This window comes from Amblyraja radiata, chromosome 2, assembly GCF_010909765.2.
Source record: "Amblyraja radiata isolate CabotCenter1 chromosome 2, sAmbRad1.1.pri, whole genome shotgun sequence".
In the NCBI taxonomy this organism is placed as follows: domain Eukaryota; kingdom Metazoa; phylum Chordata; class Chondrichthyes; order Rajiformes; family Rajidae; genus Amblyraja; species Amblyraja radiata.
In genome coordinates, this window is record NC_045957.1 from 93,594,163 (window position 1) to 93,600,162 (window position 6,000).

The window sequence follows — 6,000 nt, forward strand, 5'->3', positions numbered from 1 at the left end:
TGAGCTGGCAGCTCAGTCACTCAAGCCTAGTAGGCTGGCAGTTCAGTCACTCAGGCCTGGTGGGCTGGCAGCTCAGTAACTCAGGCCAGGTGGGCTGGCAGCTCAGTCACTCAAGCCTAGTAGGCTGGCAGTTCAGTCACTCAGGTCTGGTGGGCTGGCAGCTCAGTAACTCAGGCCAGGTGGGCTGGCAGCTCAGTCAAAACATTCAAAAACAATAACAAATAATTAAAATTAAAATAATGGTTTAAACAAGAATACTTAAGGGTGGTAATACTTACTGTAGATCTACATTGCTGTATCTATCTATCCATATATTACTAAACTCTCATCTTGACCACTTCCTGTCTGCATTGTAATTAAATTTGCGCAAAAACGATCCCCATAGTGCTACGACTTTTCAACACTTTACTCACCATTCTCCTCTGCTGCGTCAAATAAGTTTTGTTCCGATCGGTGAAATAGTACAAAGGTTATGAAGGTTTTGAAGGACCCCCCTCCCCCACCCCCCCTCCCCCACAGCCCCCACCTCCCCCACCCCCCCACCCCCACATCCCCCCGTTGGGGAATGGGCTACGTTGGGGGAGACCAGCCCTCCCATGTGACTGGGACCCAACGGGTCCCACTTAGTCTAGTTGAGTAGTAAAATCATGTTGAGTTTGAAGATCAGCTGTGATCTTCTGGGAATACTGGAGCAGAACCGAGAGGTCAAATGGCTGACATCTGTTTCTATTTCTGTTCTTTGTTCTGTTTCTGTTCTGTTTCCTGACACTCCAGATAAACTTCTCTTTCTGTATTTGTTTGGAAGCTAACAAAAACCATGATCCTTCTGAATCCAGCCAATCTTAAATCTAAAATGTCATTATGGTGTCATTTTATATCTGAAGATATAATATTTTATCTTTCAAACTCTTGCTGCTCAAAAGTCATTGTCACCTGTTTATAAATGAGTAAATTATAAAATTCACTGAGCCTATCTATCCTCCTACAGAGATAAATTAATCCAAGGGATTCATTTCTTACCGTAGAAACAATATCATTGATGCAAAAGATTAATTGCTCTAGTCCACACTGGTAATAATCCACATCATAAAACATGAATGTGATATTTTATTTAACTTATTTTTTCTTCCTCATGGTTCCTTAACTTTTAAGACTTTACGCAGAGTTTACTTTAAAGATGCAACATTTATTTGAACATCAGAATTGTACTTAATATCACTGTTATATGTTGTAAGAAATCATCCCTCATTAAGCAATACAATGCTTGAGATTACATCCCTATTCTCAAATTATTTTCCAGAATGATAATTCACAACTCACAATTTCCAAATGAGTCTGATCACTGGACACTATGGCCAAAACATTCCAGTATTTACCAATAAGATCCAGGTCGTTGTTTCTTATGTAAAGTGCTGCTTCTAGAATGGTTCAGAATGCCCAGCCTGTTGAGTGCTCTGACCCCTTTCACCACCCCTCCGTCACCCCCCCCCCCCCCCCCATCTCCTCCCCCCCAATGGTTTCCTCCCTGCTTTATATTTGAGACCTCTGGACATTAAAGGTTGATTTTATGTGAGTTGTTTGGATTATTTTTCTTTGCATCTGTTCACTGTATTAAAGCCAACATTTAGAAATTTGGATAAGAACAGAAAATGCTGTGAATCCACTTTGGATCTGGCAGCATCTGAGGAGAAGCATTTCAAGTCAATAAGCTATCCTGGAAATAATACATTTGATTGATTACATGGACCCCTAAATCGTTTTGAGCCTCCACAAATCTTAATTTCTCAAAGCAAAATGTGAATCTATTTTGGCCACATTCACTTATATTGAAATCCATGTGCCACAAATTTGCCTTCTTACTTAATCTATCAATGTCTATGGGACTTAGCATACTCACCAATCTCGGTGACATCCACAAACATGGATATATGACTCTCTGTCACTTTAGCCAAGTCAGTAATAAATGTAGTTTAAGCCCCAGCACAGAATCTTTTGAGGCACCAATTGTTCTTTCTTCCAACTTTAGCACATTATCATCTTGGTTCAGCTGCTCCTGACCGGTACAATCCCCCCCAAGAGTGCTGTAGCCTCTCACCTGCTGGCAAACTCGAAGGTTGCCACATTCAAGAAGCCCGACAAGAAGTGAGATGGAGCCCGACAAAGTACATCTCTTCTTAACCATCCTCAAGCCCACTTTCTAATCCATACACTCCGGTTAATGTAGACAAAGGCCTGTCCTCTGCTAAAGCTGGGAAAGCAGCAGGTGTTGATGGGATCTACCCGGAATTTCTGAACAACCTTGGCCCCCATGGACGCAACTGTCTGGCTGCTTTTTTCACCCCTGTCCATCATAGTGGAATTATCCCTAAGGCCTGGAGAGAGTCTAAAGTCATCGCCATCCTCAAGCCTGGGAAATCTGCTGATGATCCAGCTAGTTACCGACCCATCTCCCTCTTGTGTACATCCTACAAGCTGTTTGAGCGCCTCCTGCCTGCCAGGATTTCTCCACTGGTAGAACATGTTCTGCTCAGATAGCAAGCTGGCTTTAGACCTGGTAGAAGCTGTGCAGATCAAGTCCTTGCCCTCACTATCAACATAGAGGCTGGCTTCCAACGTGCCCTGAAAACTGGTGTTGCTCTCATCGATCTGTCATCCACTGTGTGGAGACATGGTCTGTTGCTGAAAGATTGCAGAATCTTGAAGTGCCAAACCACCATGTGTACCCTCTCATCCATCCTCAGCAACCGTAGATTTAGGCTCTTGCTAGGGAACCAGACCAGCTCCGTCAGGACCCTGAATGATGGTCTCCCCTAGGGCTCTGTCCTAGCTCCCCTACTCTTCAACATTTATGTGAGTGACATGCCAACTACCTTGTCCAGGAAGTTTGCATATGCAGATGACCTTGCCCTTGCCTACCAGGGAGCTGCCCTTGAGGCTATCAGCAGAGTGCTAACCCAAGTACTTCACTTTCTGGCGACTTCGCCCTAACCTATCTAAGACAACTGTCACTGCCTTTCACCTCAGCAATCGGCTCGCCAATGCAAAGCTCCGAGTGTCCTTTTGTGGTAAGCCAGTAAAGAGTGAAGAATTCCCCCAAGTACCTCGGAGTTACCCTGGATCACACCCTCGCCTATCGTGAACACCTGAAGAGGGTGGGTGATAAACTGAAAGCAAGGGTCAACATCATCAGGAAACTTGCAGGCAACAGCTGAGGGTCCAATGCACACATCCTCCGTACTGCAAGCTTAGCCCGAGTTTACTGAACAGCCGAGTTTTGCTCAGCAGCTTCAGATTTTTTTATTTTTTTTCAGATTCAGATTCAACTTTAATTGTCATTGTCAGTGTACAATACAGAGACAACGAAATGCAGTGGGCTAATAGCTGCCACACCAAACGAGTTGACACTGTCCTTAACTCTGCAATGAGGATCATCACAGGGACGCTTAAGTCAACACCATTGCAGTCCTTCCTCATATCGCCCCTCCCAGCATATGCAGAAGGAAGAGGATGTTAAAAGATTGGCGCACCATCGAGGCTAACCCTGACCTTCCCATCCATGCTGACTTGAACAATCTTCCCAACATGCACCTGAAGTCCCACAAATCCTTCTGGTCTTCAGCCAAATCCCTGGAAGACTTTGACTCCAAGACAGAGTGGTGCAGAGCCTGGAAAGATGCCAGCACCAACAACGGAGAGGTCATCACAGATCCCACAGTGAAACCACCGGGATTTGAACTCCATCACAAGCAATGGCTAACCCCGAACAGAATCCGCACCCTCCAGATTGTGCGTATGTGCGGGGTCTCGGGCCAGAACGTTTGTCCATCTCTCTTTGAAAAACAGCCACACCATTAGTTACATCAAAAGGAACTCTGCAGTAGTGGTATAATTTCCCATTTGCTTCAAACATTTTTTTTTTCCTCTCTTTTTTTTGTATGGCTTTGCAAATATTTGATTAGTGTATAAATGTAAATAATTTGGTGTACACATGGAAATAGATGCTTATAGCTGCTAAATGTGTATAAGATAATTATAAGCAGTTGAATAAGGGGTGGGAATTAATAAGCTTTGGCTTTTTCCTGCTCCTTTTCAGACACATACGATTCATTTATTTATAAAGATTGTTTATGACACTTTATAAATATTCTTGTTTTGTTTTTTTTGTTTTTTTGTATGCTGTTTCATACTTGCTTTTTATTTTTTAGTCTGTTCGAAATAAAGGATTTATTATTATTATTATAAACACAGTGTGTTTCTTCTCTGATTCTTTCAAAGGAATTTGGTAGTCAGCACTTTTTAGGTCAAAAGTAGTGAATATGCTATACTTAGCTAATGTATTGATAATCTCTTCTATATGAGGTAATGGATATGCATCAAGCTCCGTAACTGGTTTATAGTTTGAGAGTAATCAATGCAGTCTCTTTCTATTTCTCTCCAAGGGGTCCTTAATCACGACAACTTGTGCCCTCCAAGGGGAAGAGCTGGGTTCTATGATACCTTCTCGTAAAAGATTAGTTACTTCTGTTTCTTGGTTTCTTGGTTTCTTGGTCCTCCAAAATATTCCAAATGGAATTTAAACTGTGTTGATAAAGTTTCTGTCATCTTTACTAAAATGTCTTGATTTTGTAGCAATTGGTTTGCACTTAGAGGATAAATTAGTGAATAATGATGGACATTCAACGGATGTAGTAGAAAAACCACACAATATTGGTGGCTCTGACAATACAAGATCAGGCATAGTTCTTCATACACTATTTAAAGTGATCTGTGCTATTTCTGAAAATCCTGACGTAGAATTATATCGCTACACACATTTTTCAAAATACCAAGACATACAGATTTATAACTTATATCAGTCTGAAGAAGGGTTTCGGCCCGAAACGTTGCCTATTTTCTTCGCTCCATAGATGCTGCTGCACCCGCTGAGTTTCTCCAGCTTTTTTGTGTACCTCAGATTTATAATTAGTTTTGTTCAGAATAAAGTCTACAATACAAGATCCAATAATTTGAGTATTGAGAGTTATCAGAGCCACCGAGATTTCTCTATTTGAAGGAATTATAGTTAGATTTAGTCGGGACACAACTTGTTCACATAAAACTTTCAAAAATTCCAGAATCAAGTAGTACATTAAGTGTATGGCCATTGATGGATACCGTTGTAGCTGCATGAGACAAGCTCTGAGGAAATGCAGCTGTAATTGCACATAAAGAAGGCATATACATGGCAGCAGTCACACTTTCAGTAGTTGCTTTGGACTTGCATAATCTAGAGTAATGTCCCTTCTTGCCACAACTATTACAAGTTGCCTCTTGAGCAGGACATATCTCTCTATTATGAATATTACCCCCGCAAAAGTAACACTTCCTTATTGAATAGGTATATGCTGTAGCAAGGGCACATTTATCAGTAGAAATTGTTTCAACTTGCTCCATATTAGTACTTGGGTGAGATTATTTTGTAGTAGTTGCAGCAGAGTACACATTAGATGAGCCATAAGCATCTGAATTTTTCTGAGCTAAGTCTAATGAGTAAGCTTGATTGTAAGCTGACTGTAAATCCAAGGTTTTGTTTTCTTATAGTCTCTGTCGTATTAAAGGCAATGCCAAACCATTGATAAAAGAGTCTCAAATAAGTTCCTGTCGATATTGATCAGTTGTAACTGCTTTGAAGGCACAGTCTTTACTAAGTCTTTGAAGTTCTTGTAAAAATTCATCACGTGACTCACCAGGTTTTTGTTTACAAGAAGCAAGGAGGTGTCGAGCAAATATTACATTGGGTGTCTTAACGAAGAGTACATCTCTTAGTACATCAATAGCAGAATCATGTTGTACATTCCTCCATGTAATCATATACATCATAAGAGGCAGAGCTTATTAATGTCATGAATCTGTCTGATGCATTGTCGCCACACTCATCAAATAAGTTATTTTGTGTACAAAGCCAGTGCTTCCATTGCTTTGCAGCAGTAGGTGAGTTGGGATCCAGATCCAAGCGTTGTG